Source organism: Anomaloglossus baeobatrachus, chromosome 6 (assembly GCF_048569485.1).
Source record: "Anomaloglossus baeobatrachus isolate aAnoBae1 chromosome 6, aAnoBae1.hap1, whole genome shotgun sequence".
Lineage (NCBI taxonomy): Eukaryota > Metazoa > Chordata > Amphibia > Anura > Aromobatidae > Anomaloglossus > Anomaloglossus baeobatrachus.
Window position 1 is genome coordinate 184,691,402 of NC_134358.1, and position 17,872 is coordinate 184,709,273.

The 17,872-nt window shown below is 58.3% G+C and overlaps 1 protein-coding gene across 6 annotated transcripts in view; it reads right to left on the reverse strand.

Annotated features, from left to right (window-relative positions):
* The window catches only part of LOC142243052 (solute carrier family 66 member 2-like), a 73,559-nt gene that overhangs the window by 38,636 nt on the left and 17,051 nt on the right, over positions 1 to 17,872 (reverse strand). For 2 of the 6 annotated variants that reach the window (XM_075314579.1, XM_075314580.1), the window contains exon 2: positions 15,568 to 15,646. The exons of 1 other annotated variant lie outside the window; for it this stretch is intronic. The gene's annotated coding sequence lies outside the window, so the exon portion shown is untranslated. Of the gene's footprint in view, positions 1 to 839; positions 1,100 to 15,567; positions 15,647 to 17,872 lie in introns of all 6 variants that reach the window. 3 more of the 6 variants (XM_075314584.1, XM_075314581.1, XM_075314582.1) reach the window with 3 other exon arrangements.

The following is a 17,872-nucleotide window of genomic DNA, read 5'->3' on the forward strand; positions in this document are numbered from 1 at the left end:
AACAGGTCTCTGACCACCAGCACCCTTACTGATCTATAGAACAGGTCTCTGACCACCAGGACCCTTACTGATCTATAGACAGATCTCTGACCACCAGGACCCTTACTGATCTATAGAACAGGTCTCTGACCACCAGGACCCTTACTGATCTATAGACAGATCTCTGACCACCAAGACCCTTACTGATCTATAGAACAGGTCTCTGACCACCAGCACCCTTGCTGATCTATAGAACAGGTCTCTCACCACCAGGACCCTTACTGATCTATAGAACAGGTCTCTGACCACCAGGACCCTTACTGATCTATAGAAAAGGTCTCTGACCACCAGGACCCTTACTGATCTATAGAAAAGGTCTCTGACCACCAGGACCCTTACTGATCTATAGAACAGGTCTCTGACCACCAGCACCCTTACTGATCTACAGAACAGGTCTCTGACCACCAGGACCCTTACTGATCTATAGAACAGGTCTCTGACCACCAGGACCCTTACTGATCTATAGAACAGGTCTCTGACCACCAGGACCCTTACTGATCTATAGAACAGGTCTCTGACCACCAGGACCCTTACTGATCTATAGACAGATCTCTGACCACCAGGACCCTTACTGACCTCTAGAATGTGGCTGTTATTGCTGAGCCTCTTACCGATCCTGAGAATAAAGTGTTGACCACTGAGACCCCCACTGACCTTGAAAATGGGGCTCTGGCTGCTGGGACCCCATCAATCTGGAAAACAGATCTCTGGTCTCTGTGGCCCTTACCAAAGCTATGAACAGGGCTCTGACTACAAGGACCCCACTGACCCCTCCCCCGTTAATGTGGGGTGATAGGTACCTCTAGCGATGCCATAGAGAATGGATGAAGCGATGGTGAAGACGGCAGATTGCTGCGACCGTCCGACTGCTGCGACCGTGCGACTGCTGCGACCGTGCGACTGCTGCGACCGTGCGACTGCTGCGACCGTGCGACTGCTGCAACCGTCCGACTGCTGCGACCGTCCGACTGCTGCGACCGTCCGACTGCTGCGACCGTCCGACTGCTGCGACCGTCCGATTGCTGCCACAATTACCCATGCAGGTGATGGCACGAATATTCTGCAATGAATCTGCTCCATGTGAGGACACGATTGGTGGGGACAGCTGGTGACATCATGCATCACATGTGACATCACACTCGTCCCCGTCTGTCTCCGGTAAGCACTCTGCTTGCTGTCAGTGAGGTGTGGGCAGGCGGAGGGTACTCACCGCAGGTGGCAGCCGGTGGAGACATCAGACAGGTCTGAGCTGGAGACAAGGAGGCGGCTGCACAGAATATGTAAAGAGCTGGAGAGAACGTCCTGCACCGGATGGAATTACCGGCCCCGCCGTTCACTGACTGCTGGAGAACACCGCCGGCCCCGCCACTCACTGACTGCTGGAGAACACCGCCGACCCTGCCACTCACTGACTGCTGGAGGACACCGCCGACCCTGCCGCTCACTGACTGCTGGAGGACACCGCCGACCCTGCCGCTCACTGACTGCTGGAGGACACCACCGACCCTGCCGCTCACTGACTGCTGGAGGACACCGCCGACCCTGCCACTCACTGACTGCTGGAGAACACCGCCGACCCTGCCGCTCACTGACTGCTGGAGGACACCGCCGACCCTGCCACTCACTGACTGCTGCTGGAGGACACCGCCGACCCTGCCACTCACTGACTGCTGGAGAACACCGCCGACCCTGCCGCTCACTGACTGCTGGAGGACACCGCCGACCCTGCCGCTCACTGACTGCTGCTGGAGGACACCGCCGACCCTGCCACTCACTGACTGCTGGAGAACACCGCCGACCCTGCCGCTCACTGACTGCTGGAGGACACCGCCGACCCTGCCACTCACTGACTGCTGGAGGACACCGCCGACCCTGCCGCTCACTGACTGCTGGAGGACACCACCGACCCTGCCGCTCACTGACTGCTGGAGGACACCGCCGACCCTGCCACTCACTGACTGCTGGAGGACACCGCCGACCCTGCCGCTCACTGACTGCTGCTGGAGAACACCGCCGGCCCTGCCGCTCACTGACTGCTGGAGGACACCGCCGGCCCTGCCGCTCACTGACTGCTGGAGGACACCGCCGACCCTGCCACTCACTGACTGCTGGAGAACACCGCCGACCCTGCCGCTCACTGACTGCTAGAGGACACCGCCGACCCTGCCGCTCACTGACTGCTGCTGGAGGACACCGCCGACCCTGCCGCTCACTGACTGCTGCTGGAGAACACCGCCGGCCCTGCCGCTCACTGACTGCTGGAGGACACCGCCGGCCCTGCCGCTCACTGACTGCTGGAGGACACCGCCGACCCTGCCGCTCACTGACTGCTGGAGGACACCGCCGACCCTGCCGCTCACTGACTGCTGGAGGACACCGCCGGCCCTGCCGCTCACTGACTGCTGGAGGACACCCCCGACCCTGCCGCTCACTGACTGCTGGAGGACACCACCGACCCTGCCGCTCACTGACTGCTGGAGGACACCACCGACCCTGCCGCTCACTGACTGCTGCTGGAGGACACCACCGACCCTGCCGCTCACTGACTGCTGGAGGACACCACCGACCCTGCCGCTCACTGACTGCTGGAGGACACCCCCGACCCTGCCGCTCACTGACTGCTGGAGGACACCGCCGGCCCTGCCGCTCACTGACTGCTGGAGGACACCGCCGACCCTGCCGCTCACTGACTGCTGGAGGACACCGCCGACCCTGCCGCTCACTGACTGCTGGAGGACACCGCCGGCCCTGCCGCTCACTGACTGCTGGAGGACACCCCCGACCCTGCCGCTCACTGACTGCTGGAGGACACCACCGACCCTGCCGCTCACTGACTGCTGGAGGACACCACCGACCCTGCCGCTCACTGACTGCTGCTGGAGGACACCACCGACCCTGCCGCTCACTGACTGCTGGAGGACACCACCGACCCTGCCGCTCACTGACTGCTGGAGGACACCCCCGACCCTGCCGCTCACTGACTGCTGGAGGACACCGCCGGCCCTGCCGCTCACTGACTGCTGGAGGACACCCCCGACCCTGCCGCTCACTGACTGCTGGAGGACACCCCCGACCCTGCCGCTCACTGACTGCTGGAGGACACCACCGACCCTGCCGCTCACTGACTGCTGGAGGACACCACCGACCCTGCCGCTCACTGACTGCTGGAGGACACCACCGACCCTGCCGCTCACTGACTGCTGGAGGACACCACCGACCCTGCCGCTCACTGACTGCTGGAGGACACCGCCGACCCTGCCACTCACTGACTGCTGGAGGACACCCCCGACCCTGCCACTCACTGACTGCTGGAGGACACCCCCAACCCTGCCGCTCACTGACTGCTGGAGGACACCGCCGACCCTGCCGCTCACTGACTGCTGGAGGACACCACCGACCCTGCCGCTCACTGACTGCTGGAGGACACCACCGACCCTGCCGCTCACTGACTGCTGGAGGACACCGCCGACCCTGCCACTCACTGACTGCTGGAGGACACCACCGACCTTGCCGCTCACTGACTGCTGGAGGACACCGCCGGCCCTGCCGCTCACTGACTGCTGGAGGACACCACTGACCCTGCCGCTCACTGACTGCTGGAGGACACCACCGACCCTGCCGCTCACTGACTGCTGGAGGACACCACCGACCCTGCCGCTCACTGACTGCTGGAGGACACCACCGACCCTGCCGCTCACTGACTGCTGCTGGAGGACACCGCCGACCCTGCCACTCACTGACTGCTGGAGAACACCGCCGACCCTGCCGCTCACTGACTGCTGGAGGACACCGCCGACCCTGCCACTCACTGACTGCTGGAGGACACCGCCGACCCTGCCGCTCACTGACTGCTGGAGGACACCACCGACCCTGCCGCTCACTGACTGCTGGAGGACACCGCCGACCCTGCCACTCACTGACTGCTGGAGGACACCGCCGACCCTGCCGCTCACTGACTGCTGCTGGAGAACACCGCCGGCCCTGCCGCTCACTGACTGCTGGAGGACACCGCCGGCCCTGCCGCTCACTGACTGCTGGAGGACACCGCCGACCCTGCCACTCACTGACTGCTGGAGAACACCGCCGACCCTGCCGCTCACTGACTGCTAGAGGACACCGCCGACCCTGCCGCTCACTGACTGCTGCTGGAGGACACCGCCGACCCTGCCGCTCACTGACTGCTGCTGGAGAACACCGCCGGCCCTGCCGCTCACTGACTGCTGGAGGACACCGCCGGCCCTGCCGCTCACTGACTGCTGGAGGACACCGCCGACCCTGCCGCTCACTGACTGCTGGAGGACACCGCCGACCCTGCCGCTCACTGACTGCTGGAGGACACCGCCGGCCCTGCCGCTCACTGACTGCTGGAGGACACCCCCGACCCTGCCGCTCACTGACTGCTGGAGGACACCACCGACCCTGCCGCTCACTGACTGCTGGAGGACACCGCCGACCCTGCCGCTCACTGACTGCTGGAGGACACCACCGACCCTGCCGCTCACTGACTGCTGCTGGAGGACACCACCGACCCTGCCGCTCACTGACTGCTGGAGGACACCACCGACCCTGCCGCTCACTGACTGCTGGAGGACACCCCCGACCCTGCCGCTCACTGACTGCTGGAGGACACCCCCGACCCTGCCGCTCACTGACTGCTGGAGGACACCACCGACCCTGCCGCTCACTGACTGCTGGAGGACACCACCGACCCTGCCGCTCACTGACTGCTGGAGGACACCACCGACCCTGCCGCTCACTGACTGCTGGAGGACACCACCGACCCTGCCGCTCACTGACTGCTGGAGGACACCGCCGACCCTGCCACTCACTGACTGCTGGAGGACACCCCCGACCCTGCCACTCACTGACTGCTGGAGGACACCCCCAACCCTGCCGCTCACTGACTGCTGGAGGACACCGCCGACCCTGCCGCTCACTGACTGCTGGAGGACACCACCGACCTTGCCGCTCACTGACTGCTGGAGGACACCGCCGGCCCTGCCGCTCACTGACTGCTGGAGGACACCACCGACCCTGCCGCTCACTGACTGCTGGAGGACACCGCCGGCCCTGCCACTCACTGACTGCTGGAGGACACCCCCGACCCTGCCACTCACTGACTGCTGGAGGACACCACCGACCCTGCCGCTCACTGACTGCTGGAGGACACCACCGACCCTGCCGCTCACTGACTGCTGGAGGACACCGCCGACCCTGCCGCTCACTGACTGCTGGAGGACACCACCGACCCTGCCGCTCACTGACTGCTGGAGGACACCACCGACCCTGCCGCTCACTGACTGCTGGAGGACACCCCCGACCCTGCCGCTCACTGACTGCTGGAGGACACCGCCGACCCTGCCGCTCACTGACTGCTGGAGGACACCGCCGAGTGTGGAGTTATGACATCACATCCTGCACTCGGTGGGGTTATGACATCACGTCCTGCACTCGGTGGGGTTATGACATCACGTCCTGCACTCGGTGGGGTTATGACATCACGTCCTGCACTCGGTGGGGTTATGACATCACGTCCTGCACTCGGTGGGGTTATGACATCACGTCCTGCACTCGGTGGAGTTATGACATCACGTCCTGCACACAGTGGGGTTATGACATCACGTTCTGCACTCGGTGGGGTTATGACATCACGTCCTGCACTCGGTGGGGTTATGACATCACGTCCTGCACTCGGTGGAGTTATGACATCACGTCCTGCACACGGTGGAGTTATGACATCACGTCCTGCACTCGGTGGGGTTATGACATCACGTCCTGCACTCGGTGGAGTTATGACATCACGTCCTGCACTCGGTGGGGTTATGACATCACGTCCTGCACTCGGTGGGGTTATGACATCACGTCCTGCACTCGGTGGAGTTATGACATCACGTCCTGCACTCGGTGGGGTTATGACATCACGTCCTGCACTCGGTGGGGTTATGACATCACGTCCTGCACTCGGTGGGGTTATGACATCACGTCCTGCACTCGGTGGAGTTATGACATCACGTCCTGCACACGGTGGAGTTATCACATCACGTCCTGCACTCGGTGGGGTTATGACATCACGTCCTGCACTCGGTGGAGTTATGACATCACGTCCTGCACTCGGTGGAGTTATGACATCACGTCCTGCACTCGGTGGGGTTATGACATCACGTCCTGCACTCGGTGGAGTTATGACATCACGTCCTGCACTCGGTGGAGTTATGACATCACGTCCTGCACTCGGTGGAGTTATGACATCACGTCCTGCACTCGGTGGGGTTATGACATCACGTCCTGCACTCGGTGGGGTTATGACATCACGTCCTGCACACAGTGGAGTTATGACATCACGTCCTGCACACGGTGGAGTTATGACATCACGTCCTGCACATGGTGGAGTTATGACCTCACGTCCTGCACTCGGTGGGGTTATGACATCACGTCCTGCACTCGGTGGGGTTATGACATCACGTCCTGCACTCGGTGGGGTTATGACATCACGTCCTGCACTCGGTGGGGTTATGACATCACGTCCTGCACTCGGTGGGGTTATGACATCACGTCCTGCACACAGTGGAGTTATGACATCACGTCCTGCACTCGGTGGAGTTATGACATCACGTCCTGCACTCGGTGGAGTTATGACATCACGTCCTGCACTCGGTGGGGTTATGACATCACGTCCTGCACTCGGTGGAGTTATGACATCACGTCCTGCACACGGTGGAGTTATGACATCACGTCCTGCACTCGGTGGGGTTATGACATCACGTCCTGCACTCGGTGGAGTTATGACATCACGTCCTGCACACGGTGGGGTTATGACATCACGTCCTGCACATGGTGGAGTTATGACCTCACGTCCTGCACTCGGTGGAGTTATGACATCACGTCCTGCACTCGGTGGAGTTATGACATCACGTCCTGCACTCGGTGGAGTTATGACATCACGTCCTGCACACAGTGGGGTTAGGACATCACGTCCTGCACTCGGTGGGGTTATGACATCACGTCCTGCACTCGGTGGAGTTATGACATCACGTCCTGCACTCGGTGGAGTTATGACATCACGTCCTGCACTCGGTGGAGTTATGACATCACGTCCTGCACTCGGTGGAGTTATGACATCACGTCCTGCACTCGGTGGGGTTATGACATCACGTCCTGCACTCGGTGGGGTTATGACATCACGTCCTGCACACAGTGGAGTTATGACATCACGTCCTGCACACAGTGGAGTTATGACATCACGTCCTGCACATGGTGGAGTTATGACCTCACGTCCTGCACTCGGTGGGGTTATGACATCACGTCCTGCACTCGGTGGGGTTATGACATCACGTCCTGCACTCGGTGGGGTTATGACATCACGTCCTGCACTCGGTGGGGTTATGACATCACGTCCTGCACTCGGTGGGGTTATGACATCACGTCCTGCACACAGTGGAGTTATGACATCACGTCCTGCACTCGGTGGAGTTATGACATCACGTCCTGCACTCGGTGGGGTTATGACATCACGTCCTGCACTCGGTGGGGTTATGACATCACGTCCTGCACACAGTGGGGTTATGACATCACGTCCTGCACACAGTGGAGTTATGACATCACGTCCTGCACACAATGGAGTTATGACATCACGTCCTGCACTAGGTGGAGTTATGACATCACGTCCTGCACTCGGTGGGGTTATGACATCACGTCCTGCACTCGGTGGAGTTATGACATCACGTCCTGCACACAGTGGGGTTATGACATCACGTCCTGCACTCGGTGGGGTTATGACATCACGTCCTGCACACAGTGGGGTTATGACATCACGTCCAGCACACAGTGGAGTTATGACATCACGTCCTGCACTCGGTGGAGTTATGACATCACGTCCTGCACTCGGTGGGGTTATGACATCACGTCCTGCACACAGTGGAGTTATGACATCACGTCCTGCACTCGGTGGTTATGACATCACGTCCTGCACTCGGTGGGGTTATGACATCACGTCCTGCACTCGGTGGGGTTATGACATCACGTCCTGCACTCGGAGGAGTTATGACATCACATCCTGCACTCGGTGGAGTTATGACATCACGTCCTGCACTCGGTGGGGTTATGACATCACGTCCTGCACTCGGTGGAGTTATGACATCACATCCTGCACTCGGTGGAGTTATGACATCACGTCCTGCACTCGGTGGGGTTATGACATCACATCCTGCACTCGGTGGGGTTATGACATCACGTCCTGCACACAGTGGAGTTATGACATCACGTCCTGCACTCGGTGGGGTTATGACATCACGTCCTGCACACAGTGGAGTTATGACATCACGTCCTGCACTCGGTGGGGTTATGACATCACGTCCTGCACACAGTGGAGTTATGACATCACGTCCTGCATTCGGTGGAGTTATGACATCACGTCCTGCACTCGGTGGAGTTATGACATCACGTCCTGCACTCGGTGGAGTTATGACATCACGTCCTGCACTCGGTGGAGTTATGACATCACGTCCTGCACTCGGTGGAGTTATGACATCACGTCCTGCACACAGTGGAGTTATGACATCACGTCCTGCACACAGTGGAGTTATGACATCACGTCCTGCACACAGTGGAGTTATGACATCACGTCCTGCACACAGTGGAGTTATGACATCACGTTCTGCACTCGGTGGAGTTATGACATCACGTCCTGCACTCGGTGGGGTTATGACATCACATCCTGCACTCGGTGGAGTTATGACATCACGTCCTGCACTCGGTGGAGTTATGACATCACGTCCTGCACTCGGAGGAGTTATGACATCACGTCCTGCACTCGGTGGAGTTATGACATCACGTCCTGCACTCGGTGGGGTTATGACATCACGTCCTGCACTCGGTGGGGTTATGACATCACGTCCTGCACACAGTGGAGTTATGACATCACGTCCTGCACTCGGTGGGGTTATGACATCACGTCCTGCACACAGTGGAGTTATGACATCACGTCCTGCACTCGGTGGGGTTATGACATCACGTCCTGCACACAGTGGAGTTATGACATCACGTCCTGCATTCGGTGGAGTTATGACATCACGTCCTGCACTCGGTGGAGTTATGACATCACGTCCTGCACTCGGTGGAGTTATGACATCACGTCCTGCACACAGTGGAGTTATGACATCACGTCCTGCACACAGTGGAGTTATGACATCACGTCCTGCACACAGTGGAGTTATGACATCACGTTCTGCACTCGGTGGAGTTATGACATCACGTCCTGCACTCGGTGGGGTTATGACATCACGTCCTGCACACAGTGGAGTTATGACATCACGTCCTGCACACAGTGGAGTTATGACATCACGTCCTGCACACAGTGGAGTTATGACATCACGTCCTGCACTCGGTGGGGTTATGACATCACGTTCTGCACTCGGTGGAGTTATGACATCACGTCCTGCACTCGGTGGAGTTATGACATCACGTCCTGCACTCGGTGGAGTTATGACATCACGTCCTGCACACAGTGGAGTTATGACATCACGTCCTGCACTCGGTGGAGTTATGACATCACGTCCTGCACTCGGTGGGGTTATGACATCACGTCCTGCACACAGTGGAGTTATGACATCACGTCCTGCACTCGGTGGAGTTATGACATCACGTCCTGCACTCGGTGGGGTTATGACATCACGTCCTGCACTCGGTGGGGTTATGACATCACGTCCTGCACTCGGTGGGGTTATGACATCACGTCCTGCACTCGGTGGGGTTATGACATCACGTCCTGCACTCGGTGGAGTTATGACATCACGTCCTGCACACAGTGGAGTTATGACATCACGTCCTGCACACAGTGGGGTTATGACATCACGTCCTGCACACAGTGGGGTTAGGACATCACGTCCTGCACACAATGGAGTTATGACATCACGTCCTGCACACAGTGGGGTTATGACATCACGTCCTGTACACAGTGGGGTTATGACATCACGTCCTGCACACAGTGGGGTTATGACATCACGTCCTGTACACAGTGGGGTTATGACATCACGTCCTGCACACAGTGGAGTTATGACATCACGTCCTGCACTCGGTGGAGTTATGACATCACGTCCTGCACACAGTGGAGTTATGACATCACGTCCTGCACACAGTGGAGTTATGACATCACATCCTGCACTCGGTGGAGTTATGACATCACGTCCTGCACTCGGTGGGGTTATGACATCACGTCCTGCACTCGGTGGGGTTATGACATCACGTTCTGCACTCGGTGGAGTTATGACATCACGTTCTGCACTCGGTGGAGTTATGACATCACGTTCTGCACTCGGTGGAGTTATGACATCACGTCCTGCACACAGTGGAGTTATGACATCACGTCCTGCACACAGTGGAGTTATGACATCACGTCCTGCACTCGGTGGAGTTATGACATCACGTCCTGCACTCGGTGGGGTTATGACATCACGTCCTGCACACAATGGAGTTATGACATCACGTCCTGCACACAGTGGAGTTATGACATCACGTCCTGCACTTGGTGGGGTTATGACATCACGTTCTGCACTCGGTGGAGTTATGACATCACGTCCTGCACACGGTGGGGTTATGACATCACGTCCTGCACACAGTGGGGTTATGACATCACGTCCTGCACTCGGTGGAGTTATGACATCACATCCTGCACACGGTGGAGTTATGACATCACGTCCTGCACACAGTGGAGTTATGACATTACGTCCTGCACTCGGTGGAGTTATGACATCACGTCCTGCACTCGGTGGAGTTATGACATCACGTTCTGCACTCGGTGGGGTTATGACATCACATCCTGCACTCGGTGGGGTTATGACATCACGTCCTGCACACAGTGGAGTTATGACATCACATACTGCACTCGGTGGAGTTATGACATCACGTCCTGCACACGGTGGGGTTATGACATCACGTCCTGCACACAGTGGAGTTATGACATCACGTCCTGCACTCGGTGGGGTTATGACATCACGTCCTGCACTCGGTGGAGTTATGACATCACGTCCTGCACTCGGTGGGGTTATGACATCACGTCCTGCACTCGGTGGGGTTATGACATCACGTCCTGCACTCGGTGGGGTTATGACATCACGTCCTGCACTCGGTGGGGTTATGACATCACGTCCTGCACACAGTGGAGTTATGACATCACGTCCTGCACTCGGTGGAGTTATGACATCACGTCCTGCACTCGGTGGAGTTATGACATCACATCCTGCACACAGTGGGGTTATGACATCACGTCCTGCACTCGGTGGAGTTATGACATCACGTCCTGCACACAGTGGAGTTATGACATCACATCCTGCACTCGGTGGAGATATGACATCACGTCCTGCACTCGGTGGGGTTATGACATCACGTCCTGCACTCGGTGGGGTTATGACATCACGTCCTGCACTCGGTGGGGTTATGACATCACGTCCTGCACTCGGTGGAGTTATGACCTCACGTCCTGCACTCGGTGGGGTTATGACATCACGTCCTGCACACAGTGGGGTTATGACATCACGTCCTGCACACAGTGGAGTTATGACATCCCGTCCTGCACACAGTGGAGTTATGACATCACGTCCTGCACTCGGTGGAGTTATGACATCACGTCCTGCACTCGGTGGGGTTATGACATCACGTCCTGCACACAATGGAGTTATGACGTCACGTCCTGCACACAGTGGAGTTATGACATCACGTCCTGCACTTGGTGGGGTTATGACATCACGTCCTGCACACGGTGGGGTTATGACATCACGTCCTGCACACGGTGGAGTTATGACATCACGTCCTGCACTCGGTGGAGTTATGACATCACATCCTGCACTCGGTGGAGTTATGACATCACGTCCTGCACACAGTGGGGTTATGACATCACGTCCTGCACACAGTGGGGTTATGACATCACGTCCTGCACTCGGTGGAGTTATGACATCACGTCCTGCACACGGTGGGGTTATGACATCACGTCCTGCACACAGTGGAGTTATGACATCACGTCCTGCACTCGGTGGGGTTATGACATCACGTCCTGCACTCGGTGGAGTTATGACATCACGTCCTGCACTCGGTGGGGTTATGACATCAGGTCCTGCACTCGGTGGAGTTATGACATCACGTTCTGCACTCGGTGGGGTTATGACATCACATCCTGCACTCGGTGGAGTTATGACATCACATCCTGCACTCGGTGGAGTTATGACATCACGTCCTGCACTCGGTGGGGTTATGACATCACGTCCTGCACACAATGGAGTTATGACATCACGTCCTGCACACAGTGGGGTTATGACATCACGTCCTGCACACAATTGAGTTATGACATCACGTCCTGCACACAGTGGGGTTATGACATCACGTCCTGTACACAGTGGGGTTATGACATCACGTCCTGCACTCGGTGGGGTTATGACATCACGTCCTGCACACAGTGGGGTTATGACATCACGTCCTGCACTCGGTGGAGTTATGACATCACGTCCTGCACTCGGTGGAGTTATGACATCACGTCCTGCACACAGTGGAGTTATGACATCACGTCTTGCACACAGTGCAGTTATGACATCACGTCCTGCACACAGTGGGGTTATGACATCACGTCCTGTACACAGTGGGGTTATGACATCACGTCCTGCACTCGGTGGGGTTATGACATCACGTCCTACACTCGGTGGAGTTATGACATCACGTCCTGCACACAGTGGGGTTATGACATCACGTCCTGCACTCGGTGGGGTTATGACATCACGTCCTGCACTCGGTGGAGTTATGACATCACGTCCTGCACTCGGTGGAGTTATGACATCACGTCCTGCACACGGTGGAGTTATGACATCACGTCCTGCACACAGTGGGGTTATGACATCACGTCCTGCACTCGGTGGGGTTATGACATCACGTCCTGCACTCGGTGGAGTTATGACATCACGTCCTGCACTCGGTGGAGTTATGACATCACGTCCTGCACTCGGTGGGGTTATGACATCACGTCCTGCACTCGGTGGGGTTATGACATCACGTCCTGCACACAGTGGAGTTATGACATCACGTCCTGCACTCGGTGGAGTTATGACATCACGTTCTGCACTCGGTGGGGTTATGACATCACGTCCTGCACACAGTGGAGTTATGACATCACGTCCTGCACTCTGTGGGGTTATGACATCACGTCCTGCACTCGGTGGAGTTATGACATCACGTCCTGCACACAGTGGAGTTATGACATCACGTCCTGCACTCGGTGGGGTTATGACATCACGTCCTGCACTCGGTGGAGTTATGACATCACGTTCTGCACTCGGTGGAGTTATGACATCACGTTCTGCACACAGTGGAGTTATGACATCACGTCCTGCACTCGGTGGGGTTATGACATCACGTCCTGCACTCGGTGGAGTTATGACATCACGTTCTGCACTCGGTGGAGTTATGACATCACGTTCTGCACACAGTGGAGTTATGACATCACGTCCTGCACTCGGTGGAGTTATGACATCACGTCCTGCACTCGATGGGGTTATGACATCACGTCCTGCACTCGGTGGGGTTATGACATCACGTCCTGCACTCGGTGGAGTTATGACATCACGTCCTGCACTCGGTGGAGTTATGACATCACGTCCTGCACTCGATGGAGTTATGACATCACGTCCTGCACACAGTGGAGTTATGACATCACGTCCTGCACACAGTGGAGTTATGACATCACGTCCTGCACACAGTGGAGTTATGACATCACGTCCTGCACACAATGGAGTTATGACATCACGTCCTGCACTCGGTGGGGTTATGACATCACGTCCTGCACACAGTGGAGTTATGACATCACGTCCTGCACACAATGGAGTTATGACATCACGTCCTGCACACATTGGAGTTATGACATCACGTCCTGCACACAGTGGAGTTATGACATCACGTCCTGCACACAGTGGAGTTATGACATCACGTCCTGCACACGGTGGGGTTATGACTTCACGTCCTGCACACAGTGGAGTTATGACATCATGTCCTGCACACGGTGGGGTTATGACATCACGTCCTGCACTCGGTGGGGTTATGACATCACGTCCTGCACTCGGTGGGGTTATGACATCACGTCCTGCACTCGGTGGGGTTATGACATCACGTCCTGCACTCGGTGGGGTTATGAATCACGTCCTGCACTCGGTGGGGTTATGACATCACGTCCTGCACTCGGTGGAGTTATGACATCACGTCCCTGCACTCGGTGGAGTTATGACATCACGTCCTGCACTCGGTGGAGTTATGACATCACGTCCTGCACTCGGTGGGGTTATGACATCACGTCCTGCACTCGGTGGGGTTATGACATCACGTCCTGCACTCGGTGGAGTTATGACATCACGTCCTGCACACGGTGGAGTTATGACATCACGTCCTGCACTCGGTGGAGTTATGGACATCACGTCCTGCACACAGTGGAGTTATGACATCACGTCCTGCACTCGGTGGGGTTATGACATCACATCCTGCACTCGGTGGGGTTATGACATCACGTCCTGCACTCGGTGGAGTTATGACATCACGTCCTGCACTCGGTGGAGTTATGACATCACGTCCTGCACTCGGTGGAGTTATGACATCACGTCCTGCACTCGGTGGAGTTATGACATCACGTCCTGCACTCGGTGGAGTTATGACATCACGTCCTGTACTCGGTGGAGTTATGACATCACGTCCTGCACTCGGTGGAGTTATGACATCACGTCCTGCACACAGTGGAGTTATGACATCACGTCCTGCACACAGTGGAGTTATGACATCACGTCCTGCACTCGGTGGGGTTATGACATCACGTCCTGCACACAGTGGAGTTATGACCTCACGTCCTGCACTCGGTGGGGTTATGACATCACGTCCTGCACTCGGTGGGGTTATGACATCACGTCCTGCACACAGTGGGGTTATGACATCACGTCCTGCACTCGGTGGGGTTATGACATCACGTCCTGCACTCGGTGGGGTTATGACATCACATCCTGCACACAGTGGAGTTATGACATCACGTCCTGCACACGGTGGGGTTATGACTTCACGTCCTGCACACAGTGGAGTTATGACATCACGTCCTGCACTCGGTGGAGTTATGACATCACGTCCTGCACTCGGTGGAGTTATGACATCACGTCCTGCACACAGTGGAGTTATGACATCACGTCCTGCACACAGTGGAGTTATGACATCACGTCCTGCACACGGTGGGGTTATGACTTCACGTCCTGCACACAGTGGAGTTATGACATCACGTCCTGCACTCGGTGGAGTTATGACATCACGTCCTGCACTCGGTGGAGTTATGACATCACGTCCTGCACTCGGTGGGGTTATGACATCACGTCCTGCACACAGTGAGGTTACACTTATCTTCCTGGCCTATCCGCCCTCTATGGCGCTGAGGCCCCGGCTCCCTGTGGATGACTGTGAGCAGCGCCGTGTGATCGCAGAGGGTGAGGGCGGACAGATGGGGACATTATAAATCACATCTGTACTTACAAAGTGCACCGGGATCCGGATCTTCTCTCTTCTGGATTAAGGGATTATATTCTGTGACTTTCATCTGCGGTGGCGTCTGCTGCAGAGACAGAGAGCGCTCATTACCGGCTGCGACATAAGGCGAGGGGTGATATCATGGACCACGGAGCCATCCGGATATTGCACAGCTCGCCCCGTCCTCTAATCCATGACCCGTGTGATAGACACTAATATACTGAGCCCCCGGCCTGCCCTGCCCATACACAGCATGTGGCACGGTACCAGGGTGGGAGCAGAACCTTCCCTGGCACACGGTCACAGACCTTCAGCTGTGTACAGTCAGCAGAGCCCCTGCCGTGTATCAGGAAGACACACTCAATAATGATGAGAATTACCAGGATATAAGGGAGGGATATTGTATTAGGTGTGATTGGCTGCAGCGGTCACTAGTGTAGTCAGGGATGTCATTGCTCTAGGAACATGGTATGCCCCCCTTCTGACACCTCTCTGTAGCCTTGGTCCGCACAGGCTGCACTCTGGTGGTCAGATGTCCGGATGCCGGGCTTCATTCACACACAGCGGACGTTTCTGTGCAGAATCCAGTGCATCCGATCACTTTAGTGATTTCACAGTGAACCTGCCGTGTGTGAACAGCACCGCTGATGCCGCTCCAGGCACAGACCTCCATCCTCACCCCCCGCCGTCCATCCTCACCCCCCACCGTCCATCCTTGCCCTCTGCGTCCATCCTCGCCCTCTGCGTCATCCTCGCCCCTGCCGTCCATCCTCGCCCCCCGCCGTCCATCCTCGCCCTCTGCGTCCATCCTCGCCCCCGCTGTCCATCCTCGCCCCCCGCCGTCCATCCTCGCCCCCCGCCGTCCAGCCTCGCCCCCCGCCGTCCATCCTCGCCCTCTGCGTCCATCCTCGACCCCCGCTGTCCATCCTCGCCCTCTGCGTCCATCCTCGCCCCCCGCCGTCCATCCTCGCCCCCCGCCGTCCATCCTCACCCTCTGCGTCCATCCTCGCCCTCTGCGTCCATCCTCGCCCTCTGCGTCCATCCTCGCCCTCTGCGTCCATCCTCGCCCTCTGCGTCCATCTCGACCCCCGCCGTCCATCCTCGCCCTCTGCGTCCATCCTCGCCCCCTGCGTCCATCCTCGCCCTCTGCGTCCATCCTCGCCCCCTGCGTCCACCCTCGCCCCCCGCCGTCCACCCTCGCCCCCCGCCGTCCATCCTCGGCCCCCCGCTGCCGTCCATCCTCGCCCCCGCCGTCCATCCTCGACCCCCGCCGTCCATCCTCGACCCCGCCGTCCATCCTCGACCCCCGCCGTCCATCCTCGACCCCCGCCGTCCATTCTCGCCCCCCCCCCGTCGTCCATCCTCGCCCCCCCCGTCGTCCATCCTCGCCACCCGCCGTCCATCCTCGCCACCCGCCGTCCATCCTCGCCACCCGCCGTCCATCCTCGCCCCTGCGTCCATCCTCGCCCCCTGCGTCCATCCTCGCCCCCTGCCGCCATCCATCCAGGCCCCCGCCGTCCATCCTCGCCCCCCACCGTCCATCCTCGCCCCCTGCATCCATCCTCGCCCCCTGCATCCACCCTCGCCCCCCTGCATCCACCCTCGCCCCCCGCCGTCCACCCTCGCCCCCCGCCGTCCATCCTCGCCCCCCGCCGTCCACCCTCGCCCCCCGCCGTCCACCCTCGCCCCCGCCGTCCATCCTCGCCCCCCGCCGTCCATCCTCGCCCCCTGCGTCCATCCTCGCCCCCTGTCGTCCATCCTCGCCACCCGCCGTCCATCCTCGCACCCGCCGTCCATTCTCGCCCCCCGCCGTCCTTCCTCGCCCCCTGCCGTCCATTCTCGCCCCCGCCGTCCATCCTCGCCCTCTGCGTCCATCCTCGCCCCCGCTGGTCCTTCCTCGCCCCCTCGCCATCCTTCCTCGCCCCCTGCCGTCCATTCTCGCCCCCCGCCGTCCTTCCTCGCCCCTCGCCATCCTTCCTCGCCCCCCGCCGTCCATCCTCACCCCCCGCCGTCCATCCTCGCCCCCTACCACTGCCGTGCAGTGATTACTGCGCTGCTGCCGCTGTATACTATACACACCGCTGCCATCTAGTGTTCACTCTGTCTATAGCAGCGAGGTCTGCAGGAGCACCAACCGACTTCAACGGAAAAATCATCTGTAACCTGCTCCGTCGTGAGACCCCAGACAGTGCTCATTACATAACTAGGGGGCCCTGAGCTTCAGCCACACAGAAATAGCTTGGAGAATGAGACCCCCAAAATATGTGAGCTGGTACACCCTGGCAGGTGAGACCCCACCCAAGGACCAGTG